Raw genomic sequence first — 26534 nt, forward strand, 5'->3', positions numbered from 1 at the left:
GAAAGGATTCATCCTGATATTATGACAAATGATGAAACATAACATTAACATAAACTTATTTATATGAGAAACCCTGCTGACAGAGTACATGCTTCTTCATTTTATGTTTTACATTCTCTCTTTCCAAGGCACTCAGTCAAGTCTCCCATCAATTACACCCATGCAAAAGAATAACTTCAATAAAGCTTCTATGAATTCATCATTCTAAGAGTCAATATGTAATAGTAAGTTGGTTTTGACAAAACTAGTAGATCAGAATAATAAAATTCAAACCCAAAGTTATCTATATTGTCTAAGGAAGAGACTACTAGCTTTAGAAGAGATAGTACAGTATGTATGATTCTTTCTACTTGACTATGCAAAATTACTTGTGCTAACAGAAAGAGTCTGGCTGTGTTTGTTCAGTTTAAGTTAATAAGAGGGATCTTTCTTTTGCTGTATCTGTACTGTCCACTGTTAAAAAGCAAGCTCCAATAAGATCTTTGCTTTCCCACAGACAGAGAGCTTCTCTGCTCCACTTCACACCCGGCACTGTTGTTCTGCAACTCATAACTACAGCTCGGAAGTCTCCTTCACAGTACAGTGAACTCTACCTACTTGATTCAGGTAACCTCATTACTGTGTGCTTAAAGAAAAAAAAGAAGTCTACCACTACTCAAACGAATGGTCATACAGTAGAACAACTTATGCACCACAGTCAAAAGTCTCAAGACACTTCTAAAAAGAATTGCTTTGACACTTTTGTTCCAGAAGAAAGTATATACTCAACGAAAGACAAGCAAATTCCAAAGTACAGTGGTAAGACAACTTAAACAATGGCAAAAAATATTCTGTGTAACTCCCAAGAATATTTGGTTTGATTTCTCCCCTTTTGGGAATTAGAGCTGAAAAAGCCTAACATGGATTTTTTTTTTTTTTAATGTCTTTTACCTCTTAAACTATGGTGCAGCTATTTCGTTAAAGAGCAATGTAAAAACAAAGCAAGTTAAATGTTGGATTAGCAGACAGCAGCTCTTCAAAAATATTCTTATTAAAGTTGCTCAGAGCACCAGAAACAGGTTTTATGTTTTAAAAATTAAGTTACAGGGAAGGCTTCCTCCCTCCTATATCCTTGAGGACCTGTGAATACTGCTGTGGGTGGCAGTGTGTTGGCAAAGCAAATGTCAGCAAACTGCCTCCCCTTACACAAGTGATTGATTTATCAGTTTAATAGAGCTGTAAATCGAGAAAAATGTTCCTCAAGCCTTAACAGTGAACTACAAGCAAATAATAGGCAACAAGCTCTGATGCAGATTGAAAATATTAATACTTGTGAAATACGGCATATGCTACATTTTCCTGTCAGCAACCCACAGAAAATCTGACCACCATGATTTCTAGCTACATGACACAGTCCTTGAATTCTGGTGACAGAGCCTTATAACATTGATGTTGGGTGCCCTTGCTTTCACATGTAGGGAGCACCCACGTGTTTTTTATTACATTTTGCTCAATTTAAAACAGAAAGAAGACAGTACAAGGAAGATAAAAACAGTGCTTTAATGCACTAAAACAAGAAAGGATCCTCCAGCCATATAGCAAAAACAAAATTCTTTGCCTCGGTGCTTTTATATTTACAGAACTCAGAAAGCTACCAATGTCTGTAACTGTTTGTACAAGATATAAAGTACTGGTAATGTGTAGGATTACCCTATAATTCCCAAAAGATTCCTTAAGTACTTTTCTCCCTCCATCTAAATACATCACTGTCACACTACCTGCCTTCTTTTTCTTTGCAAGACTATGTTTCTGGCATATTGTGCCATTTCTGTCTAGAGTTTCTACTTCCTTCTTTCCATCCTTGCAAATTTAACAGGATATTTGCTAGTTAACGCTTCTATACTGCGAAATAGAGAAAGCAAGCTACATTGGAAAAGGATAGATGTTATCTAGCAGCCTGCAGCAGACAATTGCTAGCTGCACAGAGGCTTGAGCCTATAAAAATCTGTAAGACAGCAAAGGTTTTCAAATGATAAATGAAGTTCTCACTCATGATTAATTATATCTTTGCAATGCAAAAAACAGTTTCTAAGTAAAACCTCAAAACTTCAGCTGTGACATAAGTGTTTGAGACTCTGTTTCTAAGAGTTATTAAAATTGGATAACTCAAAGCATTTTGGAGATAGAAGATGGGGTGGGAAGGGTTTAACTTTAGATGAGCATTCCGTTTCAATTATCTGAAAATATCCAGCTTGGGTTTGATGCATTTTTTGCTCCACGTTTGCTTCAACATCAAAGCATACATGTTTTTTTACTGCAAATAATAGCAGGTTTTCCTTCAAGAAAAGGGGGGTGGTGGTGTAGATTTCAACACAAACGTTGTTAAAAATATAAATTCCTTTTTTGTGGTTGAAACCAATTCTGTTGTGTAAAAAAGACAAGGAAAGGATGGGGGTAATGGGTACAAGTTAGTCCTGGGGAGATTCCAATTGCACACAAGAGGAAAATTTTTCACAATGAGAACTGAAATAATGTCCCCAGGGAAGTGGTGGATTCCCCAACATTGGATACTTCTAAGATTCAGCTGGACAGAGGTGCTGGGCCATCTTGTCTAGACCGTGCTTTTGCCAAGAAAGGTTGGACCAGATGGTCCTTGAGGTCCCTTTCAACCCAGTGTTCTATGATTCTATGAAAAGTTTAGTCTTCAGTTGAAAAGAAAAAAGCATTTAGCTGATAAATTTCCAACTGTTTCTAAGTCTTACACCACTGGAACGCCAGACCTCTATTCCATCTTTCACTAAATACTGGCAAATACGGCAAGGAAAAGGCCAAATACTCATAGAGATTCAGCAATATCTTTAGGCCTTCAAACCCTTTCCCAGGAGCTGTGGCTTTAGGAACAATTCAGGCACATCTTCTGCAACCTTGTCTGCAGCCCAGGGGAAATAAAAAGACACCAATCACATGGGATTGGCCTCATAATAACGGTCATTTGTTGTTTTGGTTGTTTTTGTTTTTAAAGCAGTGATTGTCCTTACTGGATCTGTTCTAATAGTCAAGAACACACCACAGTATGGCCTTTGCCCTGCTGCAAGGAAAGAGCAAGGCAACAGAGAAGAGCAGGCAAGAGTAGTGAGGGAAAAGTGGCTTCACCCTTCCAGCACATCACATCCAACAGCTTAAATTCTGCAATGCCTTTTAAATATTAACCTTCATTAGCTTTTGCATACCCTCTGACCTCTTGAAGGTCTTTAATACACTCAACTTGATAAAGTGCAGTCTTTTCACTATTATGCCAACTCTCTATCTCTTCCTACCACAATCTGTAGAATTTTTTTACACAATATTTAATTCAAAGTCTGAGCTCTCTACATACCAGAAATAGAAGCCAAATAATACTGATCTGTTTCACAAGAACAACTTGTTTTTACTACTGAACAAAACCCCAAAATCCCCCAAATGCAAGAGCTTCAAAAATCCCTATTATGTCCATGAAAGTCTTACGTATTTAAAGGCAATTCAACGTATTTCAAGAGTGCTAAAATGCTTCTTCTTCTGATAGTCTAGGAGCACATACATGTGCAACGTCTCTCTATTAAATGCACTAAATGTTTAACATGCATTAAGTATTACTGAAGAAGCAAACAGCAAACTCTGGCACTTGATGACTTTCCCTCAGTGTTTTTCTTGCCTTGCCTTTGTCTGTTAGAATTCAATCAGTAAGCTGTACCCTCAGCCTTTCTTTTATGGAAAATAATCAGAATAAAATTAGTTTTTGTATAGTGGACATGAATATGATCAACTTCAGTGGGAAGACTACATCCCATGAAATTAAGCTTGTTTACTTGCTTCAGTCTTTTAAAGTATTGTAGAAGCAATTTTTCAAGTATTGATACAGCAAATGATCTACCAAGCAGAGCACCCAGGCAGAAGTGACATGTGTGCTAGCTTTAGTGAGACAGTCTGCGTATGCCTCAGCCTTGTCTACTGCTGACTCATAGGACCATGTGCTACCTGGAAGCAGTATCTCAATGTAGCTAGTATTAGATTTTCTAGTTTCTCAGATTTTTGTCTCAGAAGCACATTTAAAAGTAATTAGTTCGTGAACTTGAAAGGAAAGAGAAACTCAGTTCATTCTAGAATCCTATTTACTCTAAGTTTCAGAAAAACGTCATTTTCCTGACTCAACTTACACACTGGCTAGAGCATTACAAACTTAAAAATTCATTCGGCTTGAAAAAACAAACTTACTGAGCCAAGTCAATAAATAATGCTGTTCAGTATGGTCAATAAATAACCAATTTAGCTCCTTTCCAAATCCATTTACAAGTAATCATGCAGACATTAAGCAGTTTTATAACTGATACCTAATGGCTACATAATAATACATTTATTAGAGTTAATAATTCCTGTTATGCTAGTAAATGGACTAGCATGGTTCATCACCATCCCTAATAGTCTCTTTATGAACTAAAAGGGAGGCTTGTCAGGGCGTGAGTGGTATACCCCATGAACAAGGCTTCTTTAATGCACTGTTTCTTTTCTGGAGAATAATGTTCAAACACAGATGTCATGGGCCTGTCATGTCACATTATGATAGATTCACTCTCCCAGGTTTTGTCTGAAGCATGCAGTGACTGCAGCAGACTGGAACATGGAGAAAACTAGAAATCTTTTAAAAAAAATGTACAAAACCAAAGTATTATCCATGCATATTATCCATCTTGAAAACTCTTTCTGCCATTGCATTTCCCATGGAAATGTGCAGTTAGGTTTCACCTGTCAGTTAAAGCTTTCAGGTCCTCCACACACACTTGACAGCCTTCAAGCAATTTGTTTTGCAGTTAGAGTTGGATAAGAAATTGTTTCTATTCCAAATGAGGTCCTCAGGACAGAAACCAAGCAGGAGAAAAGCAATTCTGAACCCCCTTCTTTGTGTTCCTCAGGCTTTAGGTGAGGCTGCATGTCTTCCTAGACCCTGGTACAGGCTTAGTTAGCCCTAGCTTACACTTTGTTTCTCAGAACCCCTTTCCAGGCCCTAGGAAACAGCTGTAGCACAGTATACTTCAGCTACATCCCCATCTCACCCTTGGGCTATTTTTTTTATTATACTGCTATATGTTCCTCATGTCAGGGCTAAAAGTAGGGCTGATGTGAGCCATTACACAAGTTACCCTCTACAGTCTTTGAAAAACAGCCATGGGCAAGGATATTTACTGTTTCCTCTCTCTAAGGTCCTTTTTATATCACCAGAGCTGGGGATTGCACATACAATTCCTTTCTATTTAATTTCTAGAGAATGTTGCTTGGCATTGATTATGTCAAAATCCCATTTTTCCCCTACCACTTGCTGAAACTTCTTACAAAATGCTTAAAAATCCTCCCCACTTAAGCTTCCTTTCATATATCACAAAGTGGAAAAAAGAGCATCTTTAAAAGAAAATCCACAAGCTTGTGGACATTTAACTAATATATTGACTGTAAGCAATGTAGATGGGGAGACTGATTTTTGTCTGCTACCTTCTATTGTTTTAGCTATGTGTATCCCAAGCAGAAGCTTGTAAGAGCCCTTCATCAGTGCAGAACATCAGCAATATCCAGGACACAGGCTCATCTAGCCACGAGTGTCCACTCTGCTGCGAGCAAGGAAAATGACTCACCATCCCCTGATGCCTTCTAGAACCACCTCTGGTGACTAGGAAGGGAATTATCGTATTTTTTACCGACAAGGCATATAAAAGATATGAGAAAGAAACAATACTGCATCAGTGTCAATAGCAATAGAAATGACTTGCTTAATCTGCTGGTAGCTTGAGATAGAGAAGGTCACTGAAAAAGCTTACCTTCATAACATTGCATTTGCAGGCAAAGCCTTGTCAGTTGACAGCCTCATTTACGGTTTCCTATCTCTAATCTATCACTGAAGAAAAGTTTTAATAAAAGTAACTGACAATATCATTCCCTTCCTTGTCACCATCTTAGCCTGAATCCCTGTCTGTTACAGATATACTGAAATCATCTTACTTGGGATAGCATTTCCTAAGGGAAAAAACTCTACCAGTGCTGCCCACACCCCTCCTCCTCCCGCTTCACCTGTCTCTGAGTAACCATTCTTAACAACAACAACAATTAAGCCAAAATATAGAATTTAAGGCCTGTTCATCCCTTGCTTGAGTAAGTCCCAGTGAGGGGCCATAGCATAGGGGTTAAGCAGAAGCTTGCACCCCCATGCTCCCAGCCATGCTCTGACAGGGACTGCTCCTCTCGCTTGGCAAGACCAGGGCGGCCATGGGACTGACTGGCTGGCAGCACGCACCCGGGGCTCCCTGGCAACTGCCCAGAGGGATTTTGGTATGGGGCTGGCCCATCTCCTCCCATCCTCATTGCCTTGGGTCACAAATCTGAACAAATGCTAAGAAATTCAGTGGAAAGAGATGTCCTCCATGTTCCTTCCTGTCTTGGGAAGGCAAGTAGGAGGAAAGGTTCCCTGTTCCTCCTTTTTTTTTCAGCTAAAACATAAATGGGATTTTGGCTTCATAATCTTTGCCAGTCAGCGTCATTAGTATAGATCAGTAACACAGCTTTCCTAGGGCAGAACATGGTTTTACACTCAATACTCAACCTAACCTGATTCTGAGCTGAGCATTGCTGAACTGAACTGATTTTGGTGGAAGAATTCTTCACTCAGGCAGAACTGTCTAAGGTAAAGTTTGGACAAAAGGAATGAGCCTTTTGTTTTAGACATCCTATTTATTTGAAGCTACCTTTTTATTAACGGTGATTAAAATATCATAAGCTTTTAAATAAAAAATACAGTTATATTAGCAAAGGCTAATAAATATAGAAAAGAGCTTGAACAGAATATGAGTTGCATGACAGATGAGATCCTCTACATGTCCAAAATTTCTATGATGTGGTATTAAATTGGTGACTTGTGACTAGCATGTATTTTAAATAAGAGACTCCCTTTTTGTTTTAAACCATAATGCTTCTTAAGGATGATTCCAGAATCCCTCACCAGAAATGCGTTTCTTATGAGCTGAATTAATTTTTGCTGACTTTAACAAATAGTCATCAGTCACCCACAACATGTCCCCCAGAGAATCAAACAGCCAGTGAAACTTCACATAGCTCTAGACTTTATGTGCTTAAAATATCCATTAAGTATTTCAAACCAGTTCTAGGATGTTTTAGACCATAAGGTCTGCTGTCACCTATTATAGATCATTGGCTCTGCTTTACAAGAGACATTGTTTTACAGGTTCGTAACTCACCTATAAAAATGTGCTCCAGGCTAAAGCTCAGTATAAAAAGGTCTCAGCTGAAGGGTAGTTTTTTTCATTACAACTTTTTTCTGCTTTGTTTAGCTATTTAAGATTACAGGTGTCTAAAAAAAATCCCCTTCCACTCTAGGATTATTACTGCTGTGGTTTTTGCTCAGAGGGCAATGGAGTACCATGCAGCTGCTCACTCCCTCCTTTCCCCCCAGTGCTAAGAAGGAGGGAAGCGAAAGACCCAGGAAATTGAGATAAGGACAAGGAGGGATGGCCTTATCCTTTAAGGCACAGGCAAAATACAGACTCATTAGGGCGAGAAAAAAGAACATAAATTTAATACAGACACTGACAACAGCACTTAACAGAGTAGGACCGTGAGCAGCATTACCACATCTTGAAACCACCTTCTCCCACCCCTCCCTTCTTCCCAGGCTCAGCTTTGCTCCTGGTATCTCCACCTCCTGCCCCGCAGTGGTGCAGGGGGCAGGGAATGGGGGGTGCAGTCAGTCCTGCCACTTCTTACACTTCAGTGGGGAGGAAATTTCTGGCATTTCTCCCATGCTCCAGCGAGGTCCCCTCTCACAGGAGACAGTCCTCCACAAACCAACTCCAACAGGAGTCTCTCCCACGGGCGTGTGGGTCACCCCATGTGTTGCAGTCCTCCCAGTGCTGAGCTACAACAGCAGGGCCTCCTTCCCATGGGCTCCCGGCCTTCTTCAGGCGCAGTCACCTGTCCTGACGTGGGGCCCCCACAGGCCGCAGATCCATCTGTGCTCCACCAAAGACCCCCGTGGTGGCAGGGGGGCGGCCCTGCTGTCTCGCCATGGAATACAGGGGAGTCTCTGCTCCAGCACACCTCCCCCCCTTCTCCTCCTTCCTTCCACTGACCTCGGTGTTCACACACATGTTCTCCTCACAACTTCTCCTCACAACTCACCCAACCCCTCCCAGGTTCCCCTTCTTAAATACATTACGGCAGAGGCACAGCGAACTGGCCCAGCCTTGGTGCAAAAGTGGGTCCAACTTGGAGCCAAGGTAGCTTTGAGAAGCTTCTCACAGGGGGACACTGCTGTAGCCCCTGCCCCTGCTACCAAAAAAAACCCCTGCCACTCACTCAAACCAGGACAGTTACCATACCAGCAGTTGATTTATACTCTAAACTGCAGGGAAGAGAAAAGTAATGCAGGTTTTAAAAAAGCAAAAGAACACAACCCCCACACCCAAAATGCTGGAACTATGCGTTTTACACAGTCAAGGCTTTAGATCTTTAAGACAATATATTAGAACACATTTTTAAAAGAACGAGAATTTACTGTGCACTTCAAACCATACAAAAGGATGTAATGTAATTAATGTTACATTACATACTGGGAGATCTGTGACAGAGTGCTCCATCAGTGCATCTCTACATATTGACAACCTGGAGTTCTTCAAGGCCTGGAAAACCACCACCTAAAATTGTTTGGTCTGTTCGTTTCAGAGGTTATTCGATCTTAATATACAGATACATACTCAGGGTTAATAGGCCAAGCCCAAGAATCTAGTTCGAAGAGATATGCCAAGTACTGAGAGGTATGCTCAGAGACAAGGCTAAGCATACTTAGACTTCAGATAAAATGCAAGGTTAAGCGACTATTGAAACACCTTTCTTACGATTTTCTTGCAAGTCAAGATTTCATTCTTCATACATAGGTGACCTAAAGCTTTTACAGAAGCTTAATACCCTACAGAGAGTATAGTATTTCGTGATCTCTGAAAGAAGACCTGGGATGCATAAACACAGAGAGAGAAACAACTTTAAGAAAAACTCTTTTCATACAGACCTATGTTCAGAATGAAACCATACAGTACTTCACTCAAATCAGATTGAGATTCAACCTAGTACTGTGTGTAAAGCCCCACCTTCGGAAACATACATGATTTTTTCCATCTCATAGGCAACCACTGTTAGAAACATCTCCCTAAATATAACTGGGAAGAAGACAAGAAAGTCAGACTGAAATATCTGTAACTCGCCCAGTGAGCATCGCTTAGGCAAGCTCACAACTAATTTAACATTCTCAGAAGCAGAAAACATTCAGCTCAATAACATCCAGTGAAGTCAAACTTAGGGCAGGCAAAGTTCAGCAACTTGAGCTCAACTATTCGGCTCATAAAAGCTAAATAGGTGTTAATGCCTATAGGGAAAAATAAGAATTCTTAATATTAAGTTATATGAAACTACTGTAAAAAGACAGAGTTGGGGTTTGTGGTTTGTTGTTTTGGTTTTTTTTTCCTAACAACTGCAGAAGGGATATTGTTGGGAAAAGCTGACACATGTTTTTTCCCCAGTCTTATCCAGAGTGAGAAAAATTCCTGTACTTTGTTAGGTTTCTGGACAAGTTGAAGCTGTACTGTTGATTGGAGACTACTACACAGTGAGCATACTTGGTGGAGAACATATGCCTCAGAGATCCTGGACATCCACAGCACATTCTGTGGTTATAATACCATGTCTGTATTCACTGAAGTGTGAAACCTTTTGGGATTACTGTTCATTTACTACATAGTTGTTCTAGGCATACAAGGTAGAGTTACACTTCCTAGAAACATCAGAGCTGTCACTTCTACATTTAAGACAACCCAGAGAAAACATTTCTAGTTCTAATGGTTATATAAATACTTCAAATGCCATGAGCCTCACGAGAGCATTTTATACATCTTCCACAATCATATGGTCACAGGTGTTACAGGACAACCCAGTTACAAGCTGCCATCACATCCTCTACAGTAATATTTCCCTGTTTACTAGTAACCCTAAAATACCTGGTAGCCCACCACACACCATCATCATCTAATTATTAACTAAAAATACAGAACAGCAGTATGTTTCCATGGATCAATAACAGACTACTTATGCCTTCTTAGACCAGCAACATTATGGAGACCATGCTGTACATCCAGTTTTGCCTAGTGGAGTCCAAAAAACCCACAATCAAACCAGAACATACCACAAAATCCTGTGGATAGTGTGCAAAGAAAATTACTTCTTTATGAAGAACTCTCTCCTGATCTGTGTGATATTAACCTGCAAAACAACACTGGTGATGCTCCTTTTACTTTTATATAGTCATCAATCTTTGACTTAATAATTATTAAAATTAACATATCCAACTAAACCAATACATTTATTGTCTATTAGTTGCTATCCACGTGTGGATGGCAGTAGTGGTGATTTCACAAGTGGCATGTGCCACACTAGATACTACATCAGACTTTACCTGGAGAGGTTAAACTTGTTTTTGAGAATTATAGGAACAGTATTAAAAGCAGAACTCTACTGACGTAGGAAAAAAAGTTAGGATTTTCAATGGCAATCTAACTTCACTCACAAAAGTGAAATTTACTGATGATTAAAACTAGAAAGGAGAAAAGCCATTATGGAGCCTCACCTCCCTGGTTTCCATCTTTAAACTCCATCACTGTGGTAGCAGCTAGCTCTTATCAGTACCGTTCAGAGCAGTAAACCCATCATTTTTAGAAGATCCAGTCAGACAATGCATGACCCACGTTATAACCATGGTTCAAATGCCTTTGGTTAGAGTGCTCGCTTTGACGTTCTCAGTAAAACACTGGTCATACAAATTTCACAGATTTCTGTGGGACTGTTTCCACAAACAGTAGTGCAGGATGATACAAACAGAAGTGCAGGTAAAGACTTCCCCAACATGATTAAAGAAGCTTAACTAAAAAGAAAGGAGGAGTAGGAAATATTCCTCATTCATTTTATTTATCATTTCTGTTCTTTCTGTTCATTGTATCTGGACAAAGTTTTAAACCACCCTGTTATTAAGCCTTTTTCTGCTCAGTGAGGAGGACATAATTTTAATCACTGGGATGAAGTTACAGTTAAGTTAAAACAGCTCAGCCCTACTATGGATGAGTAGCATTTATCTGATAATCTGTCAGAGGGAGTTCTGCCACTCAGTTTTCTGCCACTCCCCTAACAACAGGGCTAAAATGATGAAGGTCCCAGACTGAAATACATCCTTTCTGCTTAATTCAATTTCTAAATCTCATCAGGAATGGAATACAAGTACAGGCTCTATTTGTACTAATGTGAACAGAAACGCACACAAAATGAAATGACTCATAGGAGAGACTCAAGGACCTGGGAGAGACTGTAATACTGTATCTAATTTTGGAAACACTTGATGATTTCTATCTCCTCTCTCAATGCCAGTGGAAATAATGAAAGTTAATACCAGGTGCACCGATGCTTCCTGGCAGTTTTGACCTTTAAAAGAAAGAACTTGGATTTACAGATGACAAGATTCATTGCAAGCACATCGCACAACAGTGAGCTTCTGGCTTTCAGACTCACTAAGATTCACTGGAATACCCCAGTCCATACAGCAATATTTCAACACCCACAGGAAGGGAAGTTTTACTAACAAACATCCCCATCTGCAATTTTTACCAGTAATTCCGGAGACCTTTTTCTGCCTTCAAAATCATGTTAAACAACGTGATGTAAACTTATAATATTTTTTCTCATGAGACTCATTAACATTACACATTGCAAATCTTATACTAAGGCCTTTTCAGTTGCATATAAACACAGTACAAATATAAATATGAAGCAAATGTGGATCGCCTGATAATAAAGTCTAGTGCAATTAATGACTTCTGGCAAGCAAAACTAATTTAGGCACTTATCCAGGAACTTGCTTTTTGGTTGTTTCTTTTTGAATGCACTTACCTTACTGAAACTCACCTGAGATACAGCTGTAGGTATTTCTGTACAAATTTATTGTATTTTGGACACATATGTTTTCCTCACTCACACTACATAGAACTCCTAACATGTGGAACATCTACAGGTTCACAGTAGTTATGGCCCAGTTCTTAGAATTCTTAACTTATAGCTAAGCATTTACATTGCAGGCACAGCCAACCAATTTTTCTGACAACTACACAGTTTGCAGTATTGCAGTGGGGTTTACCTGTGGGAATCACAGAATCATAAAATAGTTTGGGTTGGAAGGAACCTTTAAAGGTCATCTAGTTCAACCCCATGCAACGAGCAGGGACATCTTCAACTAGATCAGGTTGCTCAGAGCCCCGTCCAGCCTGGCCTGGAATGTTTCCCGGGCTGGGGCATCTACCATCTCTCTGGTCAACCTGTTCCAGTGTTTCACCACCCTCGTGGTACAAAATTTCTTGCTTATATCTAGTCTGAACCTACCCTCTTTCAGTTTTAAAACCATTACCCTTTGTCCTATTGCTATGGGCCCTATTAAAAAGTCTGTCTCCATCTTTCTCATAAGCCCCCTTTAGCTACTGGAAGGCCACAATAAGGTCTCCCCGGAACCTCCTCTTCTCCAGCTGAACACCCCCAACTCTCTCAGCCCGCCCTCACAGGGGAGGTGCTCCCGCCCTCTGATCATTTTTGTGGCTTCCTCTGGACCAGCTCCACCAGGTCCATGTCTTTCCTGTGATGAGGACTCCAGAACCGGACGCAGCACTGCAGGTGGGGTCTCATGAGAGCAGAGGGGCAGAATCCCCTCCCTCAACCTGCTGGCCACGCTTCTTTTGATGCGGCCCAGGACCACGGTTGGCTTTCTGGGCTGTGAGTGCACATTTCCAGCTCATGGCCAGCTTTTCATCTACCAATACCTGCAAGTCCTTCTCTGCAGGGCTGCTCTCAATCCCTTCGTCCTCCAACCTGTCTTGATACCTGGGGGTTGCCTCAACCCAGAGGCAGGACCTTGAACTTGGCTTTGTTGAACCTCACGAGGTTCACAGGGGTCCACTTCTCAAGCTTGTCCAGTTACCTCTGAACGGCATCTCATCCCTCAGGCGTGTCAACAGCACCACTCGGCTTGGAGTCATCTGTAAACTGGTTGAGGGTGCACTCGATCCCACTATGTCGTTGATGAAGATGTTAAACAGTACTGGTCCCAGTATGGACCCCTGAGGGACACCATTCACTGATCTCCATCTGGACATTGAGCCATTGACCACTGCTCTCTGGGTGTGACCATCCAGCCAATTCCTTATCCAACTAACAGTCCATCCCTCAAATCCACAGCTCTCCAATTTAGAGAGAAGGATGTTGTGGGGGACCATGTCAAAGGCCTTACAGGAGTCCAGACAGATGACATCCATAGCTCTTCCTTTGTCCACTGCTGTAGTCACTCCATCATAGAAAGCCTCTCGGTTGGTCAGACAAGATTTGCCCTTGGTGAAGCTATGCTGGCTGTCTCAAATCACCTCCCTGTCCATCATGTGCTTTGACATAGCTTCTAGGAGGATCTGTTCCATGATCATCCCAGACACAGAGGTGAGGCCGACAGGTATCGTTCACTAGATTACGTTGCTCAGAGCCACAGTCAACCTCAACTTGAACACTTCCAGGGATGGAAGCAACCTGCTTCAGTGTCTCCCCACCCTCATGACCAGAGGCAGTCCCCTCAGCCTGCCCTTGTGTGCCATGTGCCCCAGCCTCTCACCATCGTGAAGGCTGGGCCCACACCCCACACATCAGTGTCTTTCCTGGACTGGGGAAACCAGGAGCAGACAGGGGTCCAGATGCAGTCACCACAGTACCAAATAAGAGAGGAAGAAAACATTTTAACTGTTATTTTCTTGGTTTAATGTTTTGGGTTTTTTAAAATTGTTTATTGCCCAACCTTGGAAAGAAATCCTCATGAAGCAACTAGAAGGGACCTTCATGCTGAAGGCCAGTCCTTCTTCCTGGCAGTACTGCCATTTTCTGCTCCTCCAAAAGAACTGCTGTCTAACTCATTTGCTTAATCTGTTGCTGTTCTTCATGCATCACCACAGAGGGTCTGGCTTCACCTTCACCCACCCGTTGGGTAACCTTCCCATCCTCAGACTGAAGAAACACCACCTCCAGGCCCCAGGGACCTCAGAGACCATCTGAGGGCCAACTCCTGTTGTACTAGCACAGCAGCCTGGCAGAATCCACGTTGTCTCATCCCCTTTCCTTGGGGCTCAGATCAAAGGAAATGACACTCCTTCAGGACAGGTGGGGTGGGAGATGGGAATGAAGGGCTCACACCACCCATGGCAATCAACACAATAATTGTTGATGCCAGGAGTTAGAATGGGTAAGGCTACAGGACAGCCAGGTGTGGAGGCTGGGCACTCCTGCAACGCCACGTTGATGGCATTACTTAACTTTCAGTAATGCAGTACCACAGAAAAAGTTTTTCTGCCTTCATAATATATCACTAAAATTTACAACAGAATTTGTTCCAGAGATGAGTGATTAAAATTTGCTGTAGACTAAAGACTCATAAGTTTTCAGATCTCACACAGCTAGTTTTAAGATGTTATGTACATTAAATTTTCAATTAAAAAGCAACTCAACTGCAATGTCCTAACTTGAACAGTCCAGAAACTTCATGAAGTCCACCTTGTATTCAATTACACTGAAAACAATACATTGCATTTTTCTGTATATGTCTGAATTTGCCTCCAGTTGCTCTCAGGCTTCTCTTCTAGTTAAATAAATATGCCCTCACAAGTGTGAAAAAAGTCCCAGAACAGCATGCAGTCTCTGAACTCCCAAGTCACCTGGCCTCCCAGTGACTTTAATATGCTTTAAATGAGATCCTGTAAGAGACTGTTCACAGCTAGCTTCTTTTCTTTGCCATAAAGTGGCCCATAGGCCTCTAGAACAAAAATACTATTTGAAAAAAACATTATTTTCACATTTATAAGGGATATAATTTTTCATATATTAAGACATTTTTAAAGTAATTCATAAGTATTTTTTAAGATGTGATTTATCTGACCTTGATAACTGAGGAAATATGCATGTAACAGTGTGAAACCTTTACGCCTTGGACTGCTATGGTCAATTTATGTCCAGTTATCAACTGAGAAGGAAAAATATTTTCAAGACAGAACCTACATATCTCAGTGACTTGCACAGGATTTTTCTTTAAGCCTCCCTTCTTTGAAAGAGACACACATGCTTAGCTTCAGAAAGTCAGGCAGTATAAGGGAAGCCAGCAGTAACACTGTGTTCAGAATCAAGTACGTGTTTAAGCACTTTTCCAAAAAGTTAGGTCCAGTGGGACCCTATTGATATTTCTAGAAGTTATTCAGCTGTATTTTCATTCAAGGCTGTTCTCTCTCTGCTGATGTCACCATTAACATCAGTGGCAATGACGCAAAATTGTTTTAGTGTCAGAGATTTTCTGTACATGCTGGTGTCCTCCTGTACCATTTTCTAAGTCTAGCACAACACCTGATACTCATTCAGCAGAAATAGTCCATACTGGTATCAGACACCTATTCAACAGAAGTCTTGGTAGTAAGAAAATTTCTGAATGTTACTAAAATGCCTTAAGGTAATGTTTAGAGGGATGACTGTGAATCCAACTTGTTCCAAAACTACAGTATTATTCCCAGAGCACACCAAGTTCAGCAAAATATCATGAAGAGACCTGAGGTTTCAGCAGCAGCATGCTATGTATCAATCAACCCGCAGGCTTTTGAATATTAGTACTTCATTGTAAAGACATTCAGTAGCTATTTTCTTAACTCACCTAACCATTCCTACGGAAAAACTGCAGGATAATACAGATCCAATATCTGTTTCTGAAGCTTATCTCAAGAACTGAAGAATACACGGGCTTTTAATCAGCAAAATACATAATAAGCATGGTCCTAACTGTGTCACAGAAGCCTGATAATCTTTTATTGAATCAGATCTAGAGTTAATGTGAGTCAAACTTTGTTCAAGGAGTTGCAATAGTGCTATGAACCATCTTTGGGCATGTAAGAAGCAGAAAAAGTATTTATTATTTTTTTACTGTTATTTGCCTATTTTTGCACTATAAAATATTCCTACAATGTTGTGGCCCCTCAGTTCCAGAATAATGAGGAAACACTTTTATAACAGTGCTTCCAGAGTGGAATAAACAATGCTCATTGTTTAATAACTTCCACTGTTTAATAAATAACAATTAATACTTAATACTGATTTGACTGCATGATAGAAAAACCTCATTGGGAATGCTGGTTTGATCCTATTCATTAAGGAGCAGAATCTGCTCTCTTTAGAGATGAGTGCAAGTATTTATTCTTTGATATGTCTCTCTGACTACAGGTAGTCAGAAAGACTATCTGTACTAAATGTTCTGTTCACATTCGGATACAAAAAAGACAGTTTAGCCCAAGCCAGCATATAGCCTGATTATATTTTACCCTAAAGTCAGGCCCATGAAAGTAAATCACGATCTGCTTCACTTTGTGTAGCATGATGCACAGATCCACCTCTCTTTCTTGTTCCATTATATCAATTGGCAAGTAGAGATTGCCACAGCACAATCTTACTCTTCTCCCCTTCATGGTAACTTAGAAAACAAACAAGCTATAGCCCACAGAGATATTATTTCTTTTATTGACTGAAAAGTAAAATACAAGATGCCTACCAGCCCCTGCACCACAGTAGAAAAGAGACTACTAAAATAGATGCAAGGACCAGCAATGAAAAACACCAAGCAATGAAACAAATGATTTAAATTATTGAAAGTAAAGCTAAAAATCAATACACTGCTTTTCTGAAAGACCGTGCTCAGTTTTAAAAACAGAATAGTTTCTGCTGAATGTTTAATTATCTATAGATTGTTAAAGAAGGATTCCAGACCATCTGGAGCCTATTCTGTAACTTGATCCGGAAACCTCGAGCTCAAAAATAATCCCTGTGGGAAGGCACAAGCATACATACCACAAGCTCATCAGCAAATTTCTGGTATATATTTCAGATAAAAATATGCCATCTTTACCTCCTGGGAAATCTGAGATAAAAAATAAAACCCAAACATTCCAGTAAAATACCAAAATACTAGAAACAATTGGAGAAACAAGGTATCTTTTTTTAAAAGATCAACATGAGAAGGTTTAGACCAAAAAGCCTGATGAGCAGCTTTACTCTCTAAACATTAAGAGATGCAGTTACTCAACAATGTCAGACAATCACCATAATGATGATGATATATCTTCTGAGTTTTTACAGAAAGCTTAAAATAAGACAACACTGCAGAGGAACAGAAGTCCCCATCACACTGCAGGGGAAAAAAAAAAAAGGAACACCACACAGAAACTGAACAAAAGATGTCCTAAAATAGAACTTGGAATGATGCCATAGTTAATAGCTATAAATACAGAACACAGTGATGTATTAACCATCATCTTTAAATACAGTTTTAACAAGAAGGAAAACAAAAAGGCAACTCTTGACACAGATTTTGGTCAGCACCAGCAGTACAAAGAAAACTGAAATAATTCTAGACAGTGACTAGTGAGAGATTAGGGTTTTTTAAAATTATGTTAGATCAGACTCAAAGGGTTTCTCCTTGCTTCTATACTGGGGATGGAAGAATTATTGAGATACATCACAGAAGCAGAAACACAATTTATGTATGATATTTGAACAACAGTCCAGATGGTGAAGTTTCTCCAAGGGTGACCAGCAAATAATATTATGAAAACAGTATAAAAAGCCCTTATTATGCAGTGGACATGCAGTCTGCGTAAGAGATCTTTGCTGCTAAGAATCAGAGCAGACCTTTCCAGAGTATATTTCCTTTTTTTTTTTAATAAAGGTGGTACTCTAGGAATCTAAAGAATGGGGACTGAAAGCATAAGAACTCATTTTGGCATCAGAAAGGGTTTCCAGAAAGAAAATAAATGAAAAAAGCTGTAAAATACAAATTAACTGCTTAACTATTTGAAAAACAATAGGCAATCTGGAAGCCAGAAATGAATATGTATCTCTAACCTGGCCCATAACTTAGTGATACCCTGGGCAGAAACTTCCCAGTGGGTGTTATAGGCAACCTTTCCATCCTGTTCCTTCCCATCAAGAAGTCCAGCCTGTGCTCGCTGTGTAACATACAGATGTGGGTACATATTTTCCCATTTAGACTGGGGCTGCATCTGGCTCTGCACACGGTAACACAAGAGTATTTCAAGCATCAAATACATTTCCTTATAACCCTAGGTATGTTGTGAACTACAAATGTGGTGTTTAGAGCTGTTCAAGAACTCAGAAAACTGTTTTAGTAAAACCTCTTAAATAATTCTCATTTTCACAAAAAATATTGACAACATAATTGATAAATCAAGATCCTTATCAAGCCTCCTTCAATGCTTAGCACAATTCCAAACACCCCTGTACTACAGCAATTCACCTGCATCTAAAAGGCCAGTTTTAAATGGCATACAAATGGTCTTTGAGGGGTGAGTACGTATGAATACAATGGAGATGTACAAAGCAGAAAGTGAAAAGACAAATGATTCAAACTATTTCTCCCCCAAAACCCCAGAGACTGGTTCTAGATGCAAATTTGTCTCAAGATTCTTAATACAAAAAACCATTTTTGTACTTCCTTCTACAATTTTCCTTAATGTTAAATAAGATGAAATATCTGTCACAGACATCTTTGTATATTATTTTAGCTTCATTTAACACATTACTGTGCTGCCTACAGGCAACTTTTTCTATGTTTTATTGATTTGCAAGGATAACACACATTACAATTAATTTATAAAGTGTTTTTTCTAAAACAGTTTCATACTAACTCCGTTTCCTCAGAAAAGCTCACAGAGAAAGCATTACATATGTCATCCCATAGGGACCCCTTGTTTCTGCAGTGCTCTGTGCATCATGTCACAAAGGATTCTCCGTTTTACTCAATTTCTTCAGTAGCAACACTGTCACTGCATCCAACTTCTGAACTCCAAGAATTCAGAAAACAAAAGAGCCACAATATTCAAGCCAGTCAATTACACTACATTTAACTCATAGAAGAGGAGGAAAGGCAGATTACTGTTGCTCTACTAAAGTTCAAGAGGAGGGACTGTGACAAGCTATCTTGAAACTCATACCAGTCTAAGCACCTGTTTGTACAGCATAATACCTCAAGTAGCCAAGCCCCTGCTCTCAGCAGCCCAGTCTCCTTAAGAATTCATGGACTGAGCTTCCTTAAGAGAGTTCTTCATGAATCTTGCTCTGACACTCAAAAGAAACATTTTTGATCTGTGGCACCAATTTGCAGTCCTTCAGTTTTAGCTGGGATAATTGGAAACTGATCTCTGCATCACTTCAGTTTCACAGGGGCTATGAAAAATTTATCTCCCAACTGTTGCAGCTCCCAGACCAATATTTTAATATATAATATTATCAATGGTGGTCTAACTTAATAATTTAGGCTAGGAATGGCTGCAGCCCAGAAGCCCACACATGGTCCTTCTGCTACCTGAGCTGCACAGACTCCCAGCAGCTTCTAGCAAAGAGCTGGGACAAAATAATCTTTTAAATATCCCCAGCAGGAATGACCAGAGCTTATGAGTGTGCATGCCAACACTTCTGAGACACTTCAAGTGCCTTGGGAACAGTCATAAGGAAAACACATCCTCACAGTTAAGCAGTGCTCAGTGTGGAGTCTGCAGATATACATGTTCAACAAAGGTGCATAACATCATAGCCAGATATTCAAGTGGCTGAATCAATGTATATTGGCTTTACCGGGGAACCAGTAGTGATTGTTCTTTTGTATATTTGATTTCTGCACTAACTTCTGCAGGAATTGCAATTGCTTACTTTGGCTTTCTAGATACCTATTGGTAGGTTTTCATGACTGGAAGGGTTCTGGATAAACAGAAAGCTTAATTCACATGCCTCAAAAGCTTACCTGTTGCACCCCACAGATCTGAGGACAATGGCCAGCAGAACTCACCAAGAGCCTTTGCTAGTTTTTATTGGCAATGCAGCCACAAATATGGTGCAAAAGAGGTAACATTGCTCCTTTCCTTACTAAAAGAGCACTGTCATTAAAAAAAACTCTGAACAGAAAGCTCAGATATTGGAACTAGCCTCATGTTACAAGGGCCCACATCACTGGTATTATGAGACATTTGCATAGAAAACAACTGACTAATTTTTTCTACATTCACTGTTTCTCTTCCTTTACCACATTACGGAAAATGTTAATTCAGTAAGATCAGAAAAAGCAATAATAATATCATACATACTATATTTAAATCAGTTAAAAGTCAGCTGCAAAAAGACAATGCCTACACAAATAATGTAAGGAAAAGAAAACTATGGAAAAAAGTCTTAGGTCACTGGCTTCTTGACTCACTTTTGAATCCTGGGAGAAACGGTTTGATGATTGTAGAATTTATGTATCTTTCTATTTTAGTAAGCTAAAGTCAAATTGATAATATCATATGGCTTAAAGCTAAAGTAACACTAACAAAAACTGCTAAGACAGTAAAATGAAAAGAAAACCTAAACATTTCTCCTAGGGTGACCCCAGACATTTTCTCCAGCTGTGTAATTTTTTTCTCTAAAGATTTTTTTAATTGATTTCCTATGCTTACAATGGATCTGCTTTTGAAAACATTGGTCTCTGCAAATACATTGTCTACTCCAAAAGAAAGAAAAATTTAGAGACCAAAAGTCATTACTGAAGTAACAGAAATGTAAAACATAGGTGCAAAAGTGTCCATGTGAGACAAACAATACTATTTCACCTACTTACCCACATGTCTCTAGTTTTTTCACTACACAAATCACAAATAAACAAAGGCTCTATGAAAAACCCAGCAACTGGGAACAATTCACAGCAAATGCTCCATGCTCAGAAACATTTGATCACTTGACAGAGGCCAATCATGGAAAAATTATTTTTTATTCCTACCACATAAAACTGAGCTTCTACCTAGAACTGTCTGTGCTTAGGAAGCTGGAATGAAAAAATCCCTCCTTTAAAATGGTGGTTGAAATTTACTGCAGCCACTTGTGAATTTAAAAACTTAAAATTGTCCATTAAGGTATACTTGAATATAAGAAAATATCCTCTGCCTTCATTAGGTTCTGTTAAACCTTATCTATTTACAAATACAACTCTGTGGCTTCTACAGCTCTGACATGCACTGAAAGGAATAACAATACTCCCATGATCTAAGCTCACACTCTCTTTTTCTATAATAAAAATAATGGACAAGCAGCCACGTAATGCAAAGATATAATTCTGCCAAAGTTCTAGTGATATAAACCACAAGAACAAAGCCCTGGGAGCATCATTACAGTTAAGAGTATCCTGGTACTTTTGTGATAAACTCTGATGTACGGTTCAGGCATGTTAAACTGCAAGACGCTCCAACTTCTTCTAAAGGACAGGCTAGATGTAAATCCTTACGCACAACAGAAGAGCCACAAATAAATCAGATCATTTGGAACTGAGTGTTAAACAAAGAACATACAGCTATTTCAAGGACAGAAGCTTTGGAGGGAGGGAGAAGCTACTTCCTTTGGCTGCACACTTCCTATAAAATGAGATGGGTTTTTTTAAAAATGAAATGACAGTTTTTCTGTGCAATTATGTCCACACATACTCCTCAGCAGATGGTCAAGGCATCTGTACTGTTTTAAATTTGCTTAAAAATTTTAACAGGTTCACTTGATGGATCTGCATTCTTCCCTCTCCTTTGGCACACTAATTTCATCACTCCCAGCAATGGTTTTACTCAGCACTTCAAAGACATGCCACAGCTTGACAGCTATACAATTTACTCTTACTAACAGCAGAACTAAATGCATTTATGTCCCATTAGACTTACTAAAGTCTGTCTTGGCCTGAGATTACAGTAGCATTAAAATTTCTATTTTGCTGCAAAAGAGCAAACTCAAAATTGACTATTTTTCCTTCTTTTAAAGGATCTTATTTCTGGTGCTTGATTTAAGGACCACTTTTGTAAGACAAGCTGGTGCAGACTAGCATTAATGATTGTTTGGTACAGTGCCTTTCATTGCATTCATCTTACCATTTGTTTTCTTCAGCGTGTATGATAAATAAGCCCAAGTCCCAAGTGGGACCTTTACAACTAAACAACAGCAAGAAATAAAACCAGACCAAGTTCTTTGCACAATGTGATGATACGGCTCACTACTGTCAGTGGAGCAGCATGCGTTTTCATCAGCAGAAAATATAATACCATGTTTTTAGCCAGAGGATAGCTACAGGATTGTATATTCAATGGGCTAAATAATTCCAACAGTACTTTTGGTTCATTCTGTACTGGCAAGGACATTCTTGCAGGGGACATCTTCCCACATCTACTATTCATGCAGATCCCTAGGGCAAACATGAACCTCTATTGATTGTATAACAGCAGGTAATGAATCATCTCACATGTCCACTCATTAGGCTCGGTGTATTTTGAAATCAAGTTAAAATGGAACTGTAAGAGATAGTTGATCACTCTTATACACAGTTTTTTCCTGTTTCAATGATAGATATATAAAACTGGATGTATCCTGGGAAAACATTTACTTCTCTCATTTAATCTTAGTACTCTCTCAGCAATTTTCTTTAAGGTATGATCCAAACCCTACTAAACAGAGAGATTTCCATCGACCTCAGCAAGCTTTGAATCAGACCTGTAAATTAGATTCTGACCCCTTTCTCTAGTGCATAGGATTTATGGTCTGTACAGCCTATCCCTGCAAAATTAGGACATGATGAACTCAGTGTTTTATGCGTCTTAAAATAATTGCCAACAGACAGTGCAAACTGTGCTGTTCATTTAAGCATATCCTTGAACCCGTGGTTATTTGTCTATTTAATTTCACTGTAGCTGACCCCTTGCCCCTGATTATGTTTCCTTCATCACAGTAGTTCTAGGCCACCCGTCTTTCTGTTTGGGTATTAAGCTCAGGCACAAGAGAGGAAAAAGAACTGTTTGGCCATCTAGTCTCAGATTAATAATTTAAAATTTAGTTTTAGCAATTTCTTATATTATATTAAAGGAAGCAAAAGATGAATGATTAGCAACAGTCATTCTTCACTACTATAATATGGAACATCTAGTTAATATTTAAAGAATATACACGTTCATATGCAGAGAGAAAAAAATGTTTGAAGTTTAACTGAAATTTTCCCTAATTCCCCACAGTTCAGCCATACCCTCAATTTATAACATACTCAGTGATATCACACTCACTTCAAACTGAAGTGACCAGTCAATCACATGACATACCAGACCCTCAGCTTTGCCATTCTGATACTGATTTAGGCAAATACTCCAAAACCACTAAATTTCACAGAGTTTATGTTCTTGCTTTACGATCAGTTTTCAAACAACAGAAGTCTAAAGGAAAGAAATATATCATAAGTCTGGAACTTCAGACTATCACAAGGAGAACACTATAATCCCAGGCTAGGTCCACCTTGAGCAGGAACAGCTGGTTGAGTACTCTAACCCTGGACCCTCACATGGTGGCACCTGTTTAGGGAAGGAACAAACTAACAAAAAACCCAAACCAAAAACCCCTGTGAACCACGTAGCTTAGCCTTTTTGCATTTTGGAGCTTCCTCAGGCAATAAGCCAATTCCTTTTCCACCTGCACTTCGCAACTATAGTGTTCAATGACAACAGAAAAGATCTATGGCTGAAAAAACATCACATCCCATTTAGAGCCAGTTGCACAGGAGAACCACTGGAGTCGAGAGCAGCCTTGCAGTGGACACCCAGCCAGTGCCAGATGTCTGACTTGATATTATCTTCCAATAATTCACAGGCAATTCTACAATGTAATATCCTTACTTAAAAAGGATTACAGCCCCATGCTCCATTGTGACACCTCTGAAGTTACTCGCCTCCATGCTACCACTGGTGTGACCAAGCAGGTGTTCTGATTTAGTAGCATTTTAAACACTGTTTGGAGGCATAAGTGACTCCATAAATAGCAAGGCAGTGAGAAGTCAAGGCTTGCAAACTTATATCAGCATTTCTACAGTTATGGAGAGACTGATATGTTTTAGCAGAAAGTCAAATTCATGTTTTATTCACTAATGGCTTATGGAACCCATACTATACACTAAGACAGTTTTGTAGCACTCTCATTTGACCAAACTTTTTACCATTAATATGATGTTATACTTGGGGAAAAATATGGACAGAATGGAAATGTTACAAAAGCCACAGTTACTGAAAGAGAAAAAGAGTAGCTAAGTACTTCTTGTTTGAGTAGCTATTTGACTGGTATATTTCATCAACCACATCACAGGATTAATTTCTATTTGGAAAATAAAACACTTCAGTGGTCCCTGTTGGCACAACAGAATTCAGGCTCTATTTATGTCTACTTGCAAATTACTGACCTTTCAGGGTGAGTTTGCTATTCTTTGATACTCTGCTTTGCCATAGCTGCAGAGATTTTCATTGTTTTGAGCTTTGAAGTTTCCAAAGAGTTGCAGTGAGTTTCTATATTAGAGGCTCCCATTTGGTGCTTCTAGGTTTTCCACAATGTTTTCTAACAAATAGATCTGATTTTAATTAAGGGAGGTAACGAAATAGACCAGATGCTCTATAGTTATAGAGATCCCTGGTCAAATATTCTGTCAGAGGAAACCCAGTGGCAACAGAACATTGGCTTAAAACTCAACAGCAGAACCCAACCTGGATTGTACAGAGGGGGAGAAACACTCTCTTGGTTCAGAGGTTTGATGCATTTTGATTCTCCTACATTTGCCTCAGATAAAAATACTCATTTTCTAAAACTTTAGTGATACACTGGATGAATATTCTTTCAAATCTGACTTATGCCTACTCTTTTGTAAGCCTCTAGTTAAGAAAGTCAAAACTTATCTAGAAGCTGCCCAATACATGCATCTATTTAGCATCTGAAGTCAATTACAAGTATATTTGACTAACACAAGTACTATGGAATTTACACAACATTTATTACTTATAGATTTCCCAGAAGTAGAACAAGTAGTGGGAGAATGATCACATTTAAAATAAATGTAGGGAAAAAAGGGAATTTGAGCCTCTAGAGACTTCCTTATAACTAAAGTTTTCTAGGCAGTCTTGACAGCTGTCTACCGGTGGGGATTTACTGCTATGTATGTATGGAATGAATCCATAATTTAACATTTATGTTAGTTTACATTTGTTTAAAAGTCCTTCACCTACTTGATTGACTCACATGCCCCTTTCGTCAGATCAGCCAGGGAGATCATTATTTAATTGAAAACAACCTCAATTTGCAAATTACTTGTATCTAATGGGGCTTTATTTCATTACCATGCTGGCTGCAATTCTAAGTCAACATTCATTACTTGCATAGTTCTGTTTTAATGCAAACAACTATGCATTGATGAGAAGTTATTTGTAATATCCTAAATATTTTATTCTGGAAGAACATGTACAGTTTGGCCTAGAAAAAAGGAATAAAAACTCTATACCATTCTATATTAAAGATATCAAAATCTGAATTCAGAGCTTCCTTACCTGCAGTAATGAAGGCCATACAATTAACGAGCCATCTATCCAATATTACATACAATGAGGATGCATTATTTCACTTACATATCTGCTTCCTCACCATATCAAGAGCCTATCTAGACATGAACTTTGGTGACAAACTGCTGTTTGTTTTCTTCCCACTTTCAAGTCATCAAGAGCCAACTACTGCAGTATGCCATTAATCCATTTCCAACCTGAGCCATACAAACATCAGAGTCAGAACTCATTTTTTCCACACTGTTGCAGGGGCAAGGGAAACCAATGGGAGCACAGTGAGACAAAGTACATCCTTCCATGGATCCATCTCAAATCCAGCCCTTCTCCAAGTCCAAGTGACACATAACATCCTGCATAATGAACAGGATGACGTGTTTGTTGTTCTTTCATCTGTAAAGAGAGTAAAAAAATCCACCAGCACCAAACCTAAACAGTTCTATGAAGTTCACTACTATTTCTAACTCCACTGCATTTACAGGCTGGATATCCAGCCAGCCTGGATAGCTGACTTCAGGACTGACTTCCAGATTTCTCTTAGGGATTAAGGTCTGAACATTAACTCAGAATCTGAGATGTGACCAGCTGTTTTCCAAATTAGATTTTTGTTCTGTCGGCCTGCTTCCAGTCCTAGAACAGATAAACATTATAGTTCATTGCTTCCAGTTTCTGCCCTTGTATGGACAGCTTCTGTTTTACACATTTAATTGCATCTTTGTGAATTAATGCCCTTCAGCTCATGTTCTGATTCCTCTCTTCAACAACAGAAGCTCAAACCTTACCAGGTTGGTCTGTCCCACCCAAAACAGTTAACTGATAGCAAAAGGCAGAAAATATAAATTTACAATGTGCTTAATAGCCTGTCTGTAGCAGATCCCTTTCCAAAAATCCTTTAAGTAAAACAAGTCAGGTACTTAAATTTTAAACAAAACACTGATGATTTCT

The 26534-nt window shown here is 39.3% G+C and overlaps 1 long non-coding RNA gene across 1 annotated transcript in view; it reads left to right on the plus strand.

Moving 5' to 3' along the window:
- The window catches only part of LOC141930931 (uncharacterized), an 80070-nt gene that overhangs the window by 41495 nt on the left and 12041 nt on the right, over nt 1-26534 (plus strand). The window contains exon 2 of the long non-coding RNA XR_012625441.1: nt 497-606. This is a non-coding gene — a long non-coding RNA (uncharacterized LOC141930931). The remainder of the gene's footprint in view (nt 1-496; nt 607-26534) is intronic.

Source organism: Strix aluco, chromosome 16 (assembly GCF_031877795.1).
Source record: "Strix aluco isolate bStrAlu1 chromosome 16, bStrAlu1.hap1, whole genome shotgun sequence".
Classification (NCBI taxonomy): domain Eukaryota; kingdom Metazoa; phylum Chordata; class Aves; order Strigiformes; family Strigidae; genus Strix; species Strix aluco.